Source organism: Moschus berezovskii, chromosome 11 (assembly GCF_049115385.1).
Source record: "Moschus berezovskii isolate FMDL1 chromosome 11, NW_MosBer_1.0, whole genome shotgun sequence".
Taxonomy (NCBI): Eukaryota; Metazoa; Chordata; class Mammalia; order Artiodactyla; family Moschidae; genus Moschus; species Moschus berezovskii.
In genome coordinates, this window is record NC_142470.1 from 84492240 (window position 1) to 84515324 (window position 23085).

The 23085-nt window shown below is 40.3% G+C and overlaps 1 non-coding gene across 1 annotated transcript; it reads right to left on the reverse strand.

Annotated features, from left to right (window-relative positions):
• Positions 1 to 1207: 1207 nt before the first annotated feature.
• Positions 1208 to 1279, reverse strand: TRNAR-CCG (transfer RNA arginine (anticodon CCG)). The gene has a single exon. It is a non-coding gene; the product is annotated as a tRNA-Arg (tRNA).
• Between the last annotated feature and the right edge of the window lie 21806 nt (positions 1280 to 23085).

Here is a 23085-nt window from a genome sequence, read left to right on the forward strand (position 1 = left end):
CTAATTGTTGCCTCGCTCCTAAAATAGTTCGAAGAGCAAAACCTTGTGTTCATTTTTTTCTGTTTTTTTTTTTTTTTCTGAAAGTGCCTAGTGACAATTCTCAGCAAGAACTGAGTAAACTGAAGTCAAGATAACTACTCAATTATTAAAAAGCCTACATTCTGAAGTATTCTTTCAGCACCGTTATGAAGAAATGATTATTTCCTGTGTTCCGTGTCTGAGGTGAACCTTCACACTTTCCCAGCTCTGACATAAAGCCTGTGGCTTCTGATATGAATGCCAGCAGTCTTAACAATGAGTTCAAGCTTTGACATTTTAACTGCTGCTGCTGCAGTTAAACAAGGAAAGTTGAGGTGAGGTGAACAGATGAGAGAAATTGGGTGACAAACTAGGCTGGCCAACTTACTCCATATTAGTCTTCTATGCAGTTAGTCATGACCAAATGATCAAGATATGGACAATGAAATATAAAAGAAAATTTCTGATAGGCCTTCTGAAAAGCTTTTGTAAAAGGAATGAATTCAGCTGGCATGCAATTTTCTATCTTTCTGCCTTAACTTTGCCTACTAGTTCCGGGGAAGTAGACATAATGCCTGGAGGACCATCAGTCATCTTGTGGTCATGAGAACAAAGCCCACTGCTAAGAATATGGCAGAAGAGAAAATAAGAAATTAGATTACGGGCATGTGCAGTCATCCTGGAGCTCAACTCCAAATCTCTTGTTAACTTAAGGAATCAAACTTCTCTCAGTTTAACCAATTAGAGTTTTAGGTATCTAGATCTAAATATAAATTAAAATATACAGGAGATAAGGTGCATGACCCCAGTATATTTAGAGAATTTAGTACTCAGGTTTTTAGAGTAAATCCCACTATCATCTTTGTTCTGGTCTGAAAGTCAAAAATTATTTTATCTGTTGGTCTTGAGACTTAAAAAATCTTGTTATACCTACTTGTCAATAAAGGTTCAAACTCAAGGAATAAAACTGTGAAGAAAAACAGCAAATTTAGAACCTGAGTGTTGAGGAGGACTATGAAGGCAAGTGCCGTCTGCTATGGTAAAGTCCCTTAAGTGAGTGAAGTGAAGTCGCTTAGTCATGTCTGACTCTTTGCGAACCCATGAACTGTAGCCTACCAGGCTCCTCCATCCGTGGGATTCTCCAGGCAAGAGTACTGGAGTGGGTTGCCGTTTCCTTCTCCGGGAGATCTTCCCAACCCAGGGATCGAACCCGGGTCTCCCGCATCGGAGGCAGACGCTTTACCATCTGAACCACCTGGGAAGCTCTAAAGTCTCTTAAAGCCAAAGCATAATGTTCTGGCACATGTGGGTGTGTTTATATTGAGAGAGTGGTGTGTGTGTGTGTGTGTATTGAGAGGTGTGTGTGTGTGTGTTTATATTGAGAGGTGTGTGTGTGTGTTTATATTGAGAGGTGTGTGTGTGTGTGCGTTTATATTGAGAGGTGTGTGTGTGTGTGTGTTTTTATATTGAGAGGTGTGTGTGTGTGTTTATATTGAGAGGTGTGTGTGTGTGTTTATATTGAGAGGTGTGTGTGTGTGTGCGTTTATATTGAGAGGTGTGTGTGTGTGTGTGTGTGTGTTTATATTGAGAGGTGTGTGTGTGTGTTTATATTGAGAGGTGTGTGTGTGTGTGTGTGTGTACATAAATTTTTAATCAAGGTAAATAATATATGAGTACCTCTTTTTCATGGAAAGACTCATCCCTTCCACACTGGATCATTTTTCTGGATTTTGGGAGAAGGTATTTTTGTTCCCTTCCTTTGGTATCCACTGCTCCAGTGTCTTTATCCAGAGATTCTAAGTTGATGAGAATAGTACATCACTGCTGCTGCTGCTGCTGCTAAGTCACTTCAGTCATGTCCGACTCTGTGTGACCCCACAGACGGAAGCCCACCAGGCTCCCCCGTCCCTGGGATTCTCCAGGCAAGAACACTGGAGTGGGTTGCCATTTCCTTCTCCAATGTGTGAAAAGTGAAAGTGAAGTCGCTCAGTCGAGTCCGACCCTTAGCGACCCCACTAATTTGTCTCAAATCAGCACACAGGTGAACTCACATGATTTCTTGTAGCATCATAGAAATACCATAGCTCCCAGTACTAATCATCCATTTATAGTCTCTTGTCTGAATTTCTGATGCCTAATTCTTCCCATAAAAGCCTGAACCAGACTTGCCTGTGAGTGTCCAGGAGTCTCCGATGGAGGCGTGGGGCACTGAATACAACAGTCCTGGGAGCCAAGGCATGCGGACTTAAGTCCTTTTGCAGAAAGGTACCATTACCCCGACCATAGTTTGGCCTCAGGCCAAACTACAGGGAGGGAACACAGTCGCATCCATCAGCAGAAAACTGGATTCAAGATTTACTGAGCATGGCCCCACCAACTAGAACAAGACCCAGTTTATTCCACAGCCAGTCCCTCCCATCAAGAAACTTCCACACGCCTCCTATCCTCATCCATCAGAGGGCAGACGGAATGAAAACCACAATTACAGAAAACTAACCATACTAATCACATGGATCATAACATTGTCTAACTCAATGAAACTATGAGCCATGCTGTGTAGGGCCATTCAAGACAGATGGGTCATGGTGGAGAGTTCTGACAAAATGTGGTCCACCGGAGAAGGGAATGGCAAACCACTTCAGTATTCTTGCCTTGAGAACCCCATGAACAACATGAAAAAGCAAAAAGATTGACACTGAAAGATGAACTCCCCGGGATGGCAGGTGCCCAAGATGCTACTGGAGAAGAGCGGAGAAATAGCTCCAGAAGGAATGAAGACACTGAACCGAAGAGGCTGAGCCAAAGAGGAAACAAAGCTCAGTTGTTGATGTGTCTGGTGGTGAAAATAAAGTGAGATGCTATAAAGAACAATATTGCATAGGAACCTAGAATGCTAGGTCCATGAATCAAGGTAAATTGGAAGTGATCAAACAGGAGATAGCAAGAGTGAACATAAATATTTTAGGATTCAGTGGGCAAATTTAATTCAGATGACCATTATATCTACTACTGTGGGCAAGAATCCCTAGAAGAAATGGAGTAGCCATCATAGTCAACAAGAGTCCAAAATGCAGTACTTGGGTGCAATCTCAAAAACGACAGAAGCATCTCTGTTCATTTTCAAGGCAAACCATTCAGTATCACAGTAATCCAAGTCTATGTCCCAACCACTAATGCGGAAAAAGCTAAACTGATCTGTGAAGACCTACATGACCTTCTAGAACTAACACCCCAAATACATGTCCTTTTCATCATAGGGGACTGGAATGTAAAAGTAGGAAGTCAAGAGATACCTGGAGTAACAGATAAATTTGACCTTGGAGTACAAAATGATGCAGGGCAAAGGCTAACAGTTTTGCCAAGAGAACGCATTGGTCATAGCAAACAGCATCTTCCAACAATACAAGGACACTTCCTCTACACATGGACATCACCAGATGGTCAATACCAAAATCATATTGATTATATTCTTTTCAGACAAAGATGAAGAAGCTACATACAGTCAGCAAAAACAAGACTTGGTGCTGACTGTGGCTCAGATCATGAACTCCTTTTTGCAAAATTCAGATTTAAATTGAAGAAAGTAGGGAAAACCACTAGACCATTCAGGTATGACCTAAATCAATCCCTTACCACTATACGGTGGAAGCGACAAATAGAATCAAGGGATTAGATCTGATAGAGTACCTGAAGAACTGTGGACGGAGGTTTGTGACATTGTATAGGAGGCAGTGATCAAGACCATTCCCAAGAAAAAGAAATACAAAAAGGCAAAATGGTTGAGTGGGGAGGCCTTACAAATAGCTGTGAAAAGAAGAGAAGCAAAAGGCAAAGGAGAAAAAGAAAGATATACCTGTATGCAGGTCAAGAAGCAACAGTTAGAACCAGACATGGACTGGTTCAAAATTGGGAAAGAAGTATATCAAGACTATATTGTCACCATGCTTACTTAACTTATGTACAGAAACATCCTGCAAAATGTCAGACTGGATTAAGCACAAGCCAGAATCAAGATTGCCAGGAGAAATATCAATAACCTCAGATATGTAGAAGCTACCACCCATATGGCAGAAAGTGAAAAGGAACTATAGAGCCTCTTGATGAAGGTGAAAAGAGGAGAGTGAAAAAAGTTGGCTAAAATCTCAACATTCAAAAAATTAAGATCATGGCATTCAGTCCCATCACTTCATAGCAAATAGATCGGGAAACAATGGAAACAGTACAGACTTTATTTTCTTGGGCTCCAAAATCACTGCAGATGGTGATTATAGCCATGAAATTAAAAGATGCTTGCTCCTTGAAAGAAAAGCTATGACAAACCTGGACAGAGTATTAAAAAGCAGAGACATTGCTGACAAAGGTCCATCTAGTGACAGCTATGGTTTTTCCAATAGCCATTTATGGATGTGAGAGTTAGACCATAAAGAAGGATGAGCATCAAAAAATTGATGTTTTTGAACTGTTGTGCTGAAGAAGACTCTTGAGAGTCCCTTGGACTGCAAGGAGATCAAACCAGTCAATCCTAAAGGAATTCAGTCCTGAATATTCATTAGAAGGACTGATGTTGAAGCTGAAGCTCCAATACTTTGGCCATCTGTTATGAAGATTCAACTCATTAGAAAAAACCCTAATGCTGGGAAAGATTGAGGGCAGGAGGAAAAGGGGACGACAGAGGATGAGATGGTTGGATGGCATCACCGACTCAATGGACATGAGTTGAGCCAGCTCCGGGAGATAGTGAAGGACAGGGAAGCCTGGCATGCTGTAGTACATGGGGTTGCAAAGAATCGGACACGACTGAGGGACTGAACAGCATCAAATTCTGTCAAGTTGTGAAAGGAAGAAAACGAACTAGAACCATGATTTTCAACCATGTTTGAACATTAGAATTGCCCCGGCATGCTTCTTTTAAAAAATGATGCTTGAGCTCCCAGTTTTACCAATAAATCAGAATACTGATGCCCTCTCTTTGATTCTGTGTATGTTTTCCAGGTGATTTTCATAAGCAGTTGAGGTCAAGAACCACTGAGTCAAAAGCTAGAAAGGTAGTTACAGGAATTCTTGGCCCTGGGCTAGAGTTATGGGCACAAATAATTAGGGCTTTTGGAATGTTAGGCCACTTACTTTTTAATGAGTGTTACTTGCTGCTTAAAAATCATGCAAAGTAAGCCCATTGCTTGTAAGGCAAATTTCTAGGCCTGATTTTCCAGCCTCTTCATTCCCCCCATAGACAGTTTATGATCCAGCCAGTTTACATCATCTCTTGTCTTATCCACCTCCCTTCCTGACGGTTAGCTCCCAGAGAGCATGAACTGTGGCTTCTCATCTCTGTAGACCTAAGGATAGCCCAATGCCAGACACAAATAAGGGACTAAAAAATAAGTCCAGAATTGTGTGGGTTTGTGTGACCATCTCATTTGGTCCATAAGCCAATATGAAATGAGCCTCACATGTTTTCCTGGAACTTCAATGCATGGATAGAAATTTACTCCTTCAATATTTATTGTGACATTATCATAAAGCTGACATTGTGCTAAGACCTGAGGACATCCTATAAAGCAGGTGTGAGTTGCTTTAGAGGAACTCATGTTTCTGTGTGTATCATTTACAAATACTGAAAAGCACACAAAGAGGTGAGAAAAACATGCTTTGGTTCAGTGTGAGAAACAGTAAATATAGACGTTAGATTAAGTATTATTAACTATTATTTCTCATCTATGTTTAATTATCACGCAATACATTAATAAAAATATTGTTAAACACATGTCAAGTTGACTTTGTTGTAAGTTATCTGTAAGAACAACACACACCTTCATGTTCTTAGGATTTCACTCTCAATATATCAATACTATGGCTGTTTGCTGACAGATTTATTCAACTACTTGTTCCTGGGAAGTCTTCATAATTTATGTGAGATTTTATCCCTTACTTAAGAAAGGATATTTCAGAGAGGTTAAATAAATAAGATAAATGAAGTATCACAGGGAGAGAGATATAGGAATTAATGAATTAAATAATGTGGGCATTAAAAACATGGATTTGGAAAGATGAGGAATGGACTGAGGGAGTTATATTAATACATAATATATATAATGTATATTATATTAATACAATGATATATTAATATATGTAATTAATATGTTAATATTAATTATGTGTGTTATATTAATACATACATGGACATAATGTATATGTATATGTGAACCCCACCTTACTGTATTTATTTATTTATTTATTTGGTAATTAATTTATTTTTTATTGGAGGCAAATTATTTTACAATATTATATTGGTTGGTTTTGCCATACATTGACATGAATTCGCTCCGGGTTTACATGAGTTCCCCCTCCTGAACCCCCCTCCCACCTCCCTCCTCCCTTTATCCTCCCTCTGGGTCATCCCCGCATGCCAGCCCCGAGATCCTATAACATGCATCGACCCTGAACTAGTAATTCATTTCAATATGACAACATACATGTTTCAATGCCATTCTCCCAAATCATCCCACCCTCACCCTCTCCCACAGAGTCCCAAAGACTGTTCTATACATCTGTGTCTCTTTTGCGGTCTCCTATACAGGGTTATCATTTGCATCTTTCTAAATTCCATATATATGCGTTAGTATACTGTATTAGTGTTTTTCTTTCTGGCTTGCTTCATGCTGTATAATAGGCTCCAGTTTCATCCACCTCATTAGAACTGATTCAAATGTATTCTTTTTAATTGCTGAATAATACTCCATTGTGTATATGTACCAAAGCTTTCTTATCCATTTGTCTGCAGATGGACATCTAGGTTGCTTCCATGTCCTGGCTATTATAAACAGTGCTGCAATGAACATTGGAGGACATGTGTCTCTTTCAATTCTTGTTTCCTCGGTGTGTATGCCCAGGAGTGCGATTGCTGGATCATATGGCAGTTCTATTTCCAGTTTTTTAAGGAATCTCCACACTGTTCTCCATAGTGGCTGTACTAGTTTGCATTCCCACCAACAGTGTAAGAGGGTTCCTTTCTCTCCACATCCTCTCCAGCATTTATTGCATGTAGACTTTTGGATAGCAGCCATTCTGACTGGTGTGAAATGGTATCTCAGTGTGGTTTTGATTTGCATCTCTCTGATTATGAGGGATGTTGAGCATTTTTTCATGTGTTTGTTAGCCATGTTTATGTTTTCTTTGGAGAAATGTCTGTTTAGTTCTTTGGCCCATTTTTTGATTGGGTCATTTATTTTTCTGGAATTGAGCTGCAGGAGCTGCTTGTATAATTTGGAGATTAATCCTTTATCAGTTGCTTCATTTGCTATTATTTTCTCCCATTCTGAAGGCTGTCTTTTCACCTTACTTATAGTTTCCTTTGCTGTGCAGAAGCTTTTGATTTTAATTAGGTCCCATTTGTTTATTTTTGCTTTTATTTCCAATATTCTGGGAGGTGGGTCATGGAGGATCCTGCTGTGATTTATGTCGGAGAGTGTTTTGCCTACGTTCTCCTCTAGGAGTTTTATAGTTTCTGGTCTTACATTTAGCTCTCTAATCCATTTTGAGTTTATTTTTGTGTATGGTGTTAGGAAGTGTTCTAGTTTCATTCTTTTACAAGTGGCTGACCAGTTTTCCCGGCACCACTTGTTAAAGAGACTATCTTTTCTCCATTTTATATTCTTGCCTCCTTTGTCAAAGATAAGGTGTCCATAGGTGCGTGGATTTATCTCTGGGCTTTCTATTTTGTTCCATTGATCTATATTTCTGTCTTTATGCCAGTACCATACTGCTTGATGACTGTGGCTTTGTAGTAGAGCCTGAAGTCCGGCAGGTTAATTCCCCCAGTTCCATTTTTCTTCCTCAAGATTGCTTTGGCTATTCGAGGTTTTTTGTATTTCCATACAAATTGTGAGATTATTTGTTCTAGTTCTGTGAAAAATATTGTTGGTAGTTTGATAGGAATTGCATTGAATGTATAAATTACTTTGGGTAGTATACTCATTTTTACAATATTTATTCTTCCAATCCATGAACATGGTATATTTCTCCATCTATTAGTGTCCTCTTTGATTGCTTTCAGTAGTGTTTTATAGTTTTCTATGTACAAGTCTTTTGTTTCCTTAGGTAGATATATTCCTATGTATTTAATTCTTTTCGTTGCAACAGTGAATGGAATAGTTTCCTTAATTTCTCTTTCTATTTTCTCATTATTAGTGTATAGGAATGCAAGGGATTTCTGTGTGTTGATTTTATATCCTGCAACGTTACTGTAATCATTGATTAGCTCTAGTAGTTTTCTGGTAGAGTCTCTAGGGTTTTCTGTGTAGAGGATCATGTCATCAGCGAACAGTGAAAGTTTTACTTCTTCTTTTCCAATTTGTATTCCTTTTATGTCTTTTTCTGCTCTGATTGCTGTGGCCAAAACTTCCAGAACTATGTTGAATAGTAGTGGTGAGAGTGGGCACCCTTGTCTTGTTCCTGACTTTAGGGGAAATGCTTTCAGTTTTTCACCATTGAGGATAATATTTGCTGTGGGTTTGTCATATATAGCTTTTATTATGTTGAGGTATGTCCCTTCTATTCCCACTTTCTGGAGGGTTTTTATCATAAATGGATGTGGAATTTTGTCGAAGGCTTTCTCTGCCTCTATTGAGATAATCATATGATTTTTATTTTTCAGTTTGTTAATGTGGTGTATTACGTTGATTGATTTGCGGATATTGAAGAATCCTTGCATTCCTGGGATAAAGCCCACTTGGTCATGATGTATGATCTTCTTAATATGTTGTTGGATTCTGATTGCTAGAATTTTGTTAAGGATTTTTGCATCTATGTTCATCAGTGATATTGGCCTGTAGTTTTCTTTTTTTGTGGGGTCTTTACCAGGTTTTGGGATTAGGGTGATGGTGGCCTCATAGAATGAGTTTGGAAATTTCCCTTCCTCAGCAATTTTCTGGAAGAGTTTGAGTAGAATAGGTGTTAGCTCTTCTCTAAATTTTTGGTAGAATTTGGCTGTGAGGCCGTCTGGACCTGGGCTTTTGTTTGCTGGAAGATTCCTGATTACAGCCTCTAGTTCCGTGCTTGTGATGGGTCTGTTCAGATTTTCTATTTCTTCCTGGTTCAGTTTGGGAAAGTTGTATTTTTCTAGGAATTTGTCCATTTCTTCCAGGTTATTCATTTTATTGCCATATAATTGCTGATAGTATTCTCTAATAAATCTTTGTATTTCTGTGTTGTCAGTTGTGGTCTCTCCATTTTCATTTCTAATTTTATTGATTTGGTTCTTCTCCCTTTGTTTCTTGATAAGTCTGGCTAGTGGTTTGTCAATTTTATTTACCTTCTCAAAGAATCAGCTTTTGGCTTGTTGATTTTTGCTATGGTCTCTTTTGTTTCTTTTGCATTTATCTCTGCCCTAATTTTTACAATTTCTTTCCTTCTACTGACCCTGGGGTTCTTCATTTCTTCCTTTTCTAGTTTCTTTAGATGTAGAGTTAGGTTATTTAGTTGACTTTTTTCTTGTTTCTTGAGGTGTGCCTGTATTGCTATGAACTTCCCCGTTAGCACTGTTTTACAGTGTCCCAGAGGTTTTGGGTTGTTGTGTTTTCATTTTCATTCATTTCTATGCATATTTTGATTTCTCTTTTGATTTCTTCTATGATTTGTTCATTATTCAGCAGCCTGTTGTTCAGCCTCCATATGTTGGCATTTTTAATAGTTTTTCTCCCGTAATTGAGATCTAATCTTGCTGCATTGTGGTCAGAAAAGATGCATGGAATGATTTCAACTTTTTTGAATTTACCAAGGCTAGATTTATGGCCCAGGATGTGATCTATCCTGGAAAAGGTTCCGTGTGCGCTTGAGAAAAAAGGTGAAATTCATTGTTTTGGGGTGAAATGTCCTATAGATATCTATTATGTCCAACTGGTCTATTGTATCATTTAAAGTTTGTGTTTCCTTGTTAATTTTCTGTTTAGTTGATCTATCCATAGATGTAAGTGGGGTATTAAAATCTCCCACTATTATTGCATTATTGTCAATTTCCCCTTTCATACTTGTTAGTAATTGTCTTACATAGTGCGGTGCTCCTATGTTGGGTGCATAAATATTTATAATTGTTATATCTTCATCTTGGATTGATCCTTTGATCATTATGTAGTTTCCTTCTTTGTCTCTTTTCACAGCCTTTGTTTTAAAGTCTATTTTATCTGATATGAGTATTGCTACTCCTGCTTTCTTTTGGTCTCTATTTGCATGGAATATCTTTTTCCAGCCCTTCACTTTCAGTCTGTATGTGTCCCTCGTTTTGAGGTGGGTCTCTTGCAGACAACATATATGGGGTTCTTGTTTTTGTATCCATTCAGCCAGCCTTTGTCTTTTGGTTGGGGCATTCAACCCATTTACGTTTAAGGTAATTATTGATAAGTACGATCCCGTAGCCATTTTCTTTATTGCTTTGGGTTCGAGTTTATACACCCTTTCTGTGTTTCCTGTCTAGAAAAGATCCTTTAGCATTTGTTGGAGAGCTGGTTTGGTAATGCTGAATTCTCTCAGCTTTTGCTTGTCTGTAAAGCTTTTGATTTCTCCTTCATATTTGAATGAGATCCTTGCTGGGTACAGTAGTCTGGGCTGTAGGTTATTTTCTTTCATCACTTTAAGTATGTCTTGCCATTCCCTCCTGGCCTGAAGAGTTTCTGTTGAAAGATCGGCTGTTATCCTTATGGGAATCCCCTTGTGTGTTATTTGCTGTTTTTCCCTTGCTGCTTTTAATATTTGTTCTTTGTGTTTGATCTTTGTTAATTTGATTAATATGTGTCTTGGAGTATTTTGCCTTGGGTTTATCCTATTGGGGACTCTCTGGGTTTCTTGGACTTGGGTGATTATTTCTTTCCCTATTTTAGGGAAGTTTTCAACTATTATCTCCTCAAGTATTCTTTCATGGTCTTTCTTTTTGTCTTCTTCTTCTGGGATTTCTATGATTCGAATGTTGGAGCATTTAACATTGTCCCAGAGGTCTCTAATATTGTTCTCATTTCTTTTAATTCGTTTTTCTTTTTTCCTCTCTGTTTCATTTATTTCTACAATTCTATCTTCTAGCTCGCTTATCCTGTCTTCTGCCTCTGTTATTCTACTGTTTGTTCCCTCCAGAGTGTTTCTGATCTCATCTATTGCATTATTCATTGTATATTGACTCTTTTTTATTTCTTCTAAGTCCTTATTAAATCTTTCTTCCATCTTCTCAATCCTTTTCTCCAGGTTATTTATCTGTAACTCCATTTTGCTTTCAAGATTTTGAATCATTTTCACCACCAAAATTCGAAATTCTGTATCAGGTAGATTCCCTATATCTTCCTCTTTTGTGTTGGTGGGCATTTATCTTGTTCCTTTACTTGCTGGGTATTTCTCTGCCTCTTCATCTTGCTTATATTGCTTTGCTTGGGGTGGCCTTTCCCTCTTCTGGCATTTTGTGGAGGTCTCTTTATTATGTAGTTTCCTCGCTGTGTGTGGGGTTGGAAGGGTGACTTGTCAAGGTTCCCTGCTTAGGGAAGCTTGTATCGGTGGTCTGGTGGGTGGAGCTGGATTTGTTCTCTCTGGAGTGCAATGAAGTGTCCAGTAATGAGTTATGAGATGTCAGCGGGTTTGAAGTGACTTTGGGCAGCCTGTATATTGAAGCTCAGGGCTAGTTTCCTGTGTTACTGGAGAATTTGCGTGGAATGTCTTGCTCCGGAACTTGTTGACCCTTGGGTGGTGCTTGGTTTTAGTGTGGGTATGGAGACATATGATGAGCTCCTATCGATTAATGTTCCCTGGAGTCAGGAGTTCTCTGGTGTTCTCAGGATTCGGGCTTAAGCCTCTTGCCTCTGGTTTTTGGTCTTATTCTTGGAGTAGCCTCTAGACTACTCTATCTGTCGTTTCCAAGGTGGTTCCCTCTGTTTTAGCTTCTGTTTGCTGGTCTCTTCAGTGTCTAATTTCCACCCTGATCCTAGGGGGTGGGTGGACACTTTTTAAGGCTCAGTTGTTCAGTCCTGTTCTGGGAAGGGAGGAACGCTGCAGACAAATATCTCTGGCGTCTGTGGGGAGTGCTCACAGCGTCTCGGCCACACTGGGTTTGCCCCTGCTCACAGCATGTATGCTGTCCCAGTCTACACTGCACAGGCTCTAGGTTGCTCTGCCAGGAACTGTCCGAGGCCAGCGCCGGGTTGTATGCACTTCCCAGGTCTGAGCAGCTCAAGTTCAGGTTCTCAGGTACTCCACAAAGGCGCAGACTTGGTTGGGCCTGCGTTTTGTGCCTTCCCCGGTCCGAGCAGCTCAGGGGACCAAGTGTTTGGCGAGCGCGGTCTCTGTGACTTATCGCCTCCCCAGTCCCCGCCACTCAGTTTTCTGGGTGTACAACCGGTGCACCTTCTCAGGGGGGATATTGAACGGCCCGAGCCCAAGAAGTCCTGATTAGCAACAAGCCTGCCTGCAGTTTGTATTGGATGCCTTTCTGGGGCCGCTGTTGCCCCCTCCGGCTCTGGCTGACCTCCCTGCCTGTCTCGGCGGGGGATGGGGGATGGGCCGACTACAGCCGGCTCGCTCTGCTCAGTCCTTTATTCTGTGAGCGGGGCTGGCTGAGTCTTAGGTTAGAGCTTTCTGCCTTTTCATGGGGAACTTATCCCAGTCTGCTTTGCTCTCCCCAGTTCTCTCAAATTGTTCTTGCGGCATTCAAGCCCAGTCCTCTCTCTAAGCAGTTCAGCCGGCTCCTCCCTGCCCAGCCCCCGCTTGCTAATGGCGTATGCAGGCGTTTGTGCTGCTTCTCCGCTAGGAGTTACCGTTTGGCGGGTAATCTGTGGGTTTCAAAAAAATCTTAAAAAAAAAAGAGGGTTATGTGACCCTCTGAGCTTCCAAGGCTCGCCACAGATTCGCCAGTGAGAGTGTTTCCTGGTGTTTGGAAACTTCTCTCTTTTTAAAGCCTCCCTTCCCGGGACGGAGCTCCGTCCTTACTTCTTTTGTCTCTCTTTTTATCTTTTATGTTTTTTCCTACCTCCTTTCGAAGACAATGGGCTGCTTTTCTGGGTGCCTGACGTCCTCTGCCAGCATTCAGAAGTTGTTTTGTGGACTTTACTCCGCGTTCAAATGTTCTTTTGATGAGTTTGTAGGGGAGAGAGTGGTCTCGCCGTCCTATTCCTCCGCCATCTTGTTCCTTCCACCCTACTGTATTTAAAGTAGATAACTAACAAGGACCTACAGTATAGCACAAGAAACTCTGCTCAATATTCTGTAACAACGTAAAAGGGAAAAGAATTTGCAAAAGAAGAGATAAACATGTATATATATATAATTGAATCACTTTCCTGTATGCTTGAAAGTAACACAACATTGTTAATCAACTATACTCCAATAGAAAATAAAAGCATATTTAACCTTTTATTGTATTAAAAGGCACCCTTGTACTATTTTAAAAAGGCATATTAAAGGAAAAAATTTTTTCCAATAATTAATTGCTCATTTTTCCTTCTTTCTGGCCAATATGTATGTGATAACCAGAGCTTACAATGATGTTGACTCTAAGTTATGGGAAAGGGTGGCTAAATATAGAACTAAAATATTAAAACAGATTTAAGAGATGCAATTCAACATCAGGATTTCTTTGATGAGAAATGTATCTCTTTCAATATAAAATATGTTTTACTTTTCAAAGTTATATCAAATTGTGTAACTCTTTAGGTTTTACATATCATGAATCAAAGTTCTGGAATAAAAGGGGAATGTAGGGTGAAAAGAACCCTGGGCACCAGAAGCAGAAGAGGACAATCCAAAGACAAATGGACTTTTCTGGACAAAGATCAGATCTCTCCCTGGAGGGAGAGCTGACCTCCCACAGTATAGCCATGGCTACATCAGCCGCTTGCTGCACTTTCGCAGATCAAAATCATAAGCCAAATACCCTGTAATGAACTGCCCCAAGCTGCCACTCTGTGCCTCTCAAGACTGATTTTGATTGAAATGAATTTCTTTAAAAAAGAAAATAGCAATGCCTAAGGCAAACATCTTTGTCACTGGTATTGACAGTGTGGCTCTAAAATGTGGGCTTGCTCTGGGTCTGGCATCTTTTGAAACATATATAAAGAAGAATGGAGTGAACACACAGGGTCTCATTTCACTCTGAACAATATAATTTACTCTGTGGAATTCATGAAAGCAAAATTAGAAAGAGATGAAGCTTTGGTTAGCCTGCAAGTCCTGCCTGTCCTTCTCTATGATTGGTTTGCTTTTCATTTTCTGAAATACATCCTAGGGTCTCATAACCAACTTGCTGCCTCAGTTGATATATGCTCTTGTCACTGGGAAGTGTATTTCCAATTCCCAAACAGAAGCCGAGCACAGAAGTACAATTACATTCCAAAGCAACACATACATTTGACATGTTGCAAGTCTTTTAGAGATCTGCTTTTCCTCCCTTGGGTTAAAATAGAATTAAAGGAAAATATGACCAAAGGCTTATATATAGTAACAAGGAAGTACATGGTGAAACTCTTCTTTTGTCCACAAGATTTATCTTAGGGAAAATAACTCAGCAATTACTTTATTTTACAATAGAGATCTGTTGCTTTGTAGACAATTGAGCACAAGATAGATTCTGCAATGTATATTTAATAAATATAGATTTTCTGGCCTAGGCGATAGACTCAAGTGTCATCAAGTGACATGGGTCCAGATTTTAGTTTGCTACTTTAAAGGGAATCTACTTTTAAACACGAAGCTTTTTGAGAAACCTGACAGGAACTGCCTCAAGGTTTACATTAACAGTTCATAAGTTATATTGATATTAGGTACCTTTGATGTGATGTGATGAAGCACTTTACTTTGGTGGTCTTCTTCCCCCAAATTCATAACAACAGTCTAAAACGTCAGACAATACCCAGTGGAGGGATATTCTTCAAAGTGTCTGAACATTGCTATTCAAAACTGTCCAGGTCATAAAAGCAAGAAAAATCCTGAAAACTGTCACAATCAGGAAGAGCCTCAGAAGACATGAGAATAAATGGAATGTGATATCCTAGCTGGGATCCTGTGGCAGAAAAAGGATGCTGGGTAAAATGCTGATAGCTTACAGTGAAGGGTGTTGGATTTGTGATCTCCGAAGATTCAGCTTCAGGACCAGGGACCAGGCTTGATCACTCAAGAGCTTTTGTGTAGCAGAGTTAAAATATAAAAAGGGACAGAGAAAGCTTCTGAAATAGACATCAGAAGGGGGATGGAGAGTGCCCCAGTCCCTAGTCTTAGCAAGAAAATTATATACTTTTTAATTGCTTATTACAATAAATCAAAAGAATGTCTCAAGGTTGTAAAGATCTTACTAGACTCATTCCCACAATATACATTTTAAGATAACAGAATTAGTCAGAAGGTTTTCAGGAAGGAGAAGCTTGTCCTCAAGCAGGATGCATTATTGTATAAATTCTCACTAAGGAATGTAGAAAAAAAACGTTTGGCCTTTCCTCCTCCTTGAGAATTCCAGACCCCTGTCTCCTCCTCAGGGACCCTGGACTTTTCAACCTGCCTAGGAATTGACTCAATACTAATGCATCAGTTCAGTTCAGTTACTTAATCATTTCCGATTCTTTGCCACCACATGGACTGTAGTACATCAGGCTTGCCTGTCCATCACGAACCCCCGGAGCTTACTCACACTCATGTCCATTGAGTCAGTGATGCCGTCCAACCATCTCATCCTCTGTCGTCCCCTTCTCCTCCCACCTTCAATCATTCCCTGCATCAGGGTCTTTTCAAATGAGTCAGCTCTTTGCATCAGGGGGCCAAAGTATTGGTTAGTTGTAACTAATATACCATATTAATGTAAGATGTTAATAATAGGGGAACTGAATATAGAATATATGGCAATTCTCTGTACTATCTTTGCAACTTTTCTCTAAAATCTAAATCTGTTCTAAACTTAAAAAAAAATTAACTGTGATGCTTTTTTGATTTTCCTGTACTAATACTGTATTAATATTGCAAAATTTATTTTATAAATGAGAACGTTGAAAGTCATAGAATATAAATGGTTTGAACTACATGACTGTACATGGAGATAAAGGAATAAATCCCTGAAATTGGGTCTGCTCATTTCCAAGGGCAGAGCTCTATTGAATAGGTTTAAAGCCTGAGCTGCTTACAAGGGTTTGAACACACATCCTAACAACAGCATGTCTCATTAATTTCTTTCCTTCAAGTCTTCGTTCAAACCTCACCTCCTCCAGTGAGTCTGTTCTGACCACTGTATTTAACACAACATAGATCTTCTGTTTTCTTTACCCATAACACTTTACATCTTCTAACACATCATAGTTTACTAATTTATTATTATGCTTATTATTTACTGTTTATTAGAATATGTTATAGGAGATCATAGAAATAGTGCCTAGCACACAGAAGATTCTTAATAAATGTCTGCTAAATGATCGAATCAACCTGGCATATCTGAGGAAATAGCTTCTGTTCTTTGAGTAAGGGCATTGCACGTTCTCAATTCGTATGAATCATTTTACAGAGGTGGGAAATCATTTTTTTTCCAGCCTCTTCATTTTAATTTACTTGTCATAACATGTTTTCATAGTCCTCTTTTCTATATCACATTTTTGTGTGATTTTGACCCTTCATTCCTCTGAGTCTTCTTTTTGAAATCATATTACTAACATTAACTACACAAAAAGAGATAATAGGTGTTGGTGAGGGTTGAAAAAAAGGAAACCCTTGTACAATGTTAATGGAAATATAGAACAGTTATTAGGGAAAACAGTATATAAACTCCTCAAAAGTTTTAAAACTGAATTATTAATGTTTCTACTTGTGGACATATATCCAAAATCAATGAAATCACTGTCTTGAAGAAACATCTACCTTATTGTGCTCATTGCAGCTTTATTCAAAGTCATGATATAGAAACAACTTAAGTGTCTGTTATCATCATTAAAACTTGTGTCCACTAACATCATTACTGCCACCATAGTTTGGTCTCACAAACAGGGAAGGAACGCAGCCCAACCCATTAACAGAAAACTGGATTAAAGATTTACTGAGCATGGCCCCGCCCATCAGAACAAGACCCTTTCCCCCACAGTCAGTCTCTCCCATTCAGGAAGCTTCCATAAGCCTCTTATCCTCATCCATCAGAGGGCAGTTCAGTTCAGTTCAGTCGCTCAGTTGTGTCTGACTCTCCGCGACCCCATGAATCACAGCACGCCAGGCCTCCCTGTCCATCACCAACTCCCGGAGTACACTTAAACTCATGTCCACAGAGTCGGTGATGCCATCCAGCCATCTCATTCTCCGTCGTCCCCTTCTCCTCCCGCCCCCAACCTTTCCCAGCATCAGAGTCTTTTCCAGTGAGTCAACTCGTCGCATGAGGTGGCCAAAGTATTGCAGTTTCAGCTTTAGCATCAGTCCCTCCAATGAACATCCAGGATTGATCTCCTTTAGAATGGACTGGTTGGATCTCCTTGCAGTATAAGGGACTCTCAAGAGTCTTCTCCAACACCACAGTTCAAAAGCATCGATTCTTCGGCGATCAGCCTTCTTCACAGTCCAATTCTCACATCCATACATGACCACGGGGAAAACCATTGCCTTGACTAGACGGACCTTGGTTGGCAAAGTAATGTCTCTGCTTTTTAATATACTATCAAGGTTGGTCATAACTTTCCTTCCAAGGAGCAAGCGTCTTTTAATTTCATGGCTGCATACCCCGTGGAGTATAGCCCACCAGGGTCCTCTGTCCATGGGATTCTCCAGGCAAGAATACTGGAGTGGGTTGCCATTTCCTTCTCCAGGGGATCTTCCCAACCCAGGGATCGAACCCAGCTCTCCCGCATGTAGGCAGATGCTTTAACCTCTGAGCTACCAGGGAAGTCCCCATCAGAGGGCAGACAGAATGAAAACCACAATCACAGAAACTAATCAAACTGATCACATGGATCACAGCCAGTCTAACTCAATGAAAGTATGAGCCATGGCCTATAGGGCCACCCAAGATGGATGGGTCATGGTGGAGAGGTCTGACAGAATGTGGTCCACTGGAGAAGGAAATGACAAACAACTTCAGTATTCTTGCCTTGAGAACCCCGTGGACAGTATGAAAAGGCACAAAGATAGGACAATGAAAGATGAACTCCCCAGGTCTGTAGGTGCCCAATATGCTACTGGAGAAGAGTGGAGAAATAACTCCAGGAGTGACAACAGAGCCAAAGTGAAAACAATATCCAGTTATGGGTGTGATTAGTGATGGAAGTAAAGCCTGATGCTGTAACGAGCAATATTGCATAGGAACCTGGAATGTTAGGTCCATGTGCATGTGTATGTTAGTCACCCAGTTGACTCTGTGATCCCATGGACTCTAGCCCACCAGGCTTCTCTGTCCACAGAATTCTCCAGGCAAGAATAGTGGATTGGATTGCCATTCCCTTCTCCAGAGGAACTTCCCAACCCAGGGATCAAACCCTGGTCTCCTGCTTCACAGGCAGATTCTTTACCATTTGAGCTACAGGGAAGTCTAATGAATCAAGGTAAATTGGAAGTGGTCAAGCAGGAGATGGCAAGAGTAAACACAAACATTTTAAAATCAATGAACTAAAATGGACTGAAATGGGTGAATTTAATTCAGATGAACATTATATCTTCTATTGTGGGTAAGAATCTCTTAGCAGAAACGGAAGTAGCCCTCATAGTCAATGAAAGAGTCCAAAATGCAGTACTTGGGTGCAATCTCAAAAACGACAGAATGATCTTTGTTTATTTCCAAGGCAAACCATTCAATATCACAGTATTCCAAGTTTATGACCCAACCAATAATGCTGAAGAAGCTAAAGTTGAACGGTTCTATGAAAATCTACAGGACCTTCTAGAACTAACACCCAGTAAAGATGTCCTTTTCACCATAGGGGAGAGGAATGGAAAAGTAGGAAGCAAAGAGATACTTGGAGTAACAGGGAAATTTGGCCTTGGAGTACAAAATGAAGCAGGCTAACAGAATTTTGCCAAGAGAATGCACTGGTCATAGCAAACATCCTCTTCTAACAGCACAAGAGACAACTCTACACAAGGACATCACCAGATGGTCAATACTGAAATAAGATTGATTATATTCTTTGCAGACAAAGATGGAGAAACCACATACAGTCAGCAAAAACAAGACCGGGAACTGACAGTGGCTCAGATCATGAACTTCTTATTGCAAAATTCAGACTTAAGTTGAAGAAAGTAGGGAAAACCACTAGACCATTCAGGTTTGACCTAAATCAAATCCCTTACAGTTGTACAGTGGAAGTGAGAAATAGATTTAAGGGACTAGATCTGATAGACCGAGTGTCTGAACAACTATGGATGGAGGTTCGTGACATTGTACAGGAGGCAGGGATCAAGACCATCCCCAAGGAAAAGAAATGCAAAAAGGCAAATTGTTGTCTGAGGAGGCCTTACAAATTGCTGAGAAAAGAAGCGAAGCCAAAAGCAAAGGAGAAAAGGAAAGATATACCAATCGGAATGCAGAGTTCCAAAGAATAACAAGGAAAGATAAGAAATCCTTCCTCAGTGATCAATGCAAAGAAATAGAGGAAAACAACGGAATGGTAAAGACTAGAGAACTCGTCAAGAAAACTAGAGATATCAAGGGGATATTTTCATGCAAAGATGGGTACAATAAAGGACAGAAATGGCATGGACCTAAGAGAAGCAGAAGATATTAAGAAGAGGTGGCAAGAATACACAGAAGAACTATGAAAAAAAGAACTTCATAACCGAAATAACCACAGTGGTGTGATCACGCGCCTAGAGCCAGACATCCTGGAATGTGAAGTCAAGTGGGCCTTAGGAAGCATCACTACAAACAAAGCTAATGGAAGTTATAGAATTCCAGTTGAGCTATTTTAAACCCTAAAAGATGCTGTTAAAGTGCTGCACTCAATATGCCAGCAAATTTGGGAAACTGAGCAGTGGCCACTGAACTGGAAAAAGTCAGTTTTCATTGCAGTCCCAAAGAAAGGCAATGCCAAAGAATGTTCAAACTACCACACAATTGCATTCGTCCCACACGCAACAAAATAATATTGCTCAAAATTCTCCAAGTCAGGCTTTAACAGTATGTGAACTGTGAACTTCCCAATGTTCAAGCTGGATTTAGAAAAAGTAGAGTGACCAGAGATCAAATTGCCAGTATCCACTGGATTATCAAAAAATCAAGAGAGTTCCAGAAAAACATCTACTTCTGCTTCACTGACTATGCTAAAGTCTTTGATTGTGTGGCTCATAACAAACTGTGGAAAATTCTTCAAGAGATGGGAATACCAGACCAGTTTACCGGCCTCCTGAGAAATATGTGTGCAGGTCAAGGAGCAACATTTTGAACTGGATAAGGAACAAAGGGCTGGTTCCAAATCGGGAAAGGAGTACATCAAAGCTATATTGTCACCCTGCTTATTTAACTTAAATGCAGAGTGCATCATGCGAAATGCTGGGCTGGATGAAGCACACTGGAATCAAGATCGCCAGGAGAAATATCAATAACCTCAGATATGCAGATGACACCACCCTTATGGCAGGAAGAGAAAAAGAACTAAAGAGCCTCTTGATGAAAGTGAAAGAGGAGAGTGAAGTTGGCTTAACACTCATTGTTCAAAAAATTAAGATCATGGCATCCAGTCCCATCACATCATGGCAAATAGATGGGGAAACAATGGAAACAATGATAGACTTTATTTTGGGGGCTCCAAAATCACTGCAGATGGTGACTGTAGCCATGAAATTAAGACACTTGCTCCTTGGAAGAAAATCTATGACCAACCTCAACATCACATTAAAAAGCAGAGACATTATTTTGCCAACAAATGTCCGTCTAGTCAAAGCTATGGTTTTTCCAGTAGTCATGTATGATGTGAGAGTTGAACTATAAAGAAAGCTGAACACTGAGAACTGATGCTTTTGAACTGTGGTGTTGAAGAAGAAATTTAAGAGTCCCTTGGACTGCAAGGAAATCCAACCAGTCAATCCTAAAATAAATCAATCCTGAATATTCTTTGGAAGGACTGATGCTGAAGCTGAAACTCCAATAGTTTGGCCACCTGATGTGAAGAACTGATTGATTGGAAAAGACTCTGATGCTGGAAAGATTGAAGGCAGGAGTAGAAGGGGACAACAGAGGGTAAGATGATTGGATGGCATCACCAAGTCTATGGACATGAGCTTCAGCAAGCTCCAGGGGTTGGTAATGGACAGGGAGGCCTGGCATGCTGCAGTCCATTGGTTGCAAAGAGTTGGATACGACTGAGTAACCGAACTGAACTGATACCTAAATTCAACTGCAAAATAAAGTAAAACTTACTATAGTGTCAGTAGTAATTGATATGCAATTGTATCAGTTTACTCTGTGTTATTTTGAAATATATTTCTATAATATTATTCTTAATTTTTATGTAGCTTGTAAAATTAAGAAAGCAGATCTTATTTTTTATTATGCATTTCCTAAATATTTATGTGTGGGAACTGATACTATCACAGGATTTCTAAGGAAGCCTTAAAGGGTCTCCTTCTTTTATTTCATTCTTATTGCATTGCCAGTCTCCTGCTGTTGAAATTAAAGAACATTTCACAGTAAAATGTGTGCCACTGTTATATCCATTTTCCCTTGAAAAAAAACATATATATTAAAAAACCATACATGAGTGTGATCAAATATCTTACATAAATTATATGTCCAAAGGGATTAGCTAGTATTTGTGCCATGCATTATCTATGATATTCATTATTTCTGCAGTTGAAAAGTTTGGGTTTGGTGGCACCTGATTTCACCTGATCAGAGAACTTTTATGGAAGCTGTTGCATTTATCAGTTCAGTTCAGTTCAGTCGCTCAGTCGTGTATGACTCTCTGCGACCCCATGAAGCACAGCACGCCAGGCCTCCCTGTCCATCACCAACTCCCGGAGTTCACTCAAACTCATGTCCACAGAGTCGGTGATGCCATCCAGCCATCTCATTCTCGGTCGTCCCCTTCTCCTCCCTCCCCCAACCTTTCCCAGCATCAGAGTCTTTTCCAGTGAGTCAACTCGTCGCATGAGGTGGCCGAAGTATTGGAGTTTCAGCTTCAGCATCAGTCCCTCCAATGAACATCCAGGATTGATCTCCTTTAGAATGGACTGGTTGGATCTCCTTGCGGTACAAGGGACTCTCAAGAGTCTCCTCCAACACCACAGTTCAAAAGCATCGATTCTTCAGCGATCAGCTTTCTTCACAGTCCAACTCTCACATCCATACATGACCACGGGAAAGACCATAGCCTTGACTAGACGGACCTTGGTTGGCAAAGTAATGTCTCTGCTTTTTAATATACTATCAAGGTTGGTCATAACTTTCCTTCCAAGGAGTAAGTGTCTTTTAATTTCCTGGCTGCGATCAGCATCCAAAGTGATTTTGGAGCCCAAAAAACTAAAGTCTAACACTGTTTCCACTGTTTCTCCATCTATTTCCCATGAAGTGATGGGATCAGATGCCATGATCTTAGTTTTCTGAATGTTGAGCTTCAAGCCAACCTTTTCACTCTCCTCTTTCACTTTCATCAAGAGGCTTTTGAGTTCCTCTTCACTTTCTGCCATAAGGGTAGTGTCATCTGCATATCTGAGATTATTGATATTTCTCCCAGCAATCTTGATTCCCGGAGAAGACATTGGAAAGCCACTCCAGTACTCTTGCCTAGAAAATCCCATGGATGGAGGAGCCTGGTAGGCTGCAGTCCGTGGGATCGCTAAGGGTCAGACAGGACTGAGCGACTTCACTTTCACTTTTACACATTGGAGAAGGAAATGGCAACCCACTCCAGTGTTCTTGTGAGAATCCCAGGGACAGGGGAGCCTGGTGGTCTTCCGTCTAAGGGGTCACACAGAGTCAGACACGACTGAAGTGACTCAGCTGCAGCAGCAGCAGCAGCAGCAATCTTGATTCCAGCTTGTGCTTCTTCCAGCCCAGCGTTCCTCATGATGTACTCTGTATATAAGTTAAATAAGCAAGGTGACAATATACAGCCTTGACGCACTCCTTTTCCTATTTGTAACCAGTCTGTTGTTCCATGT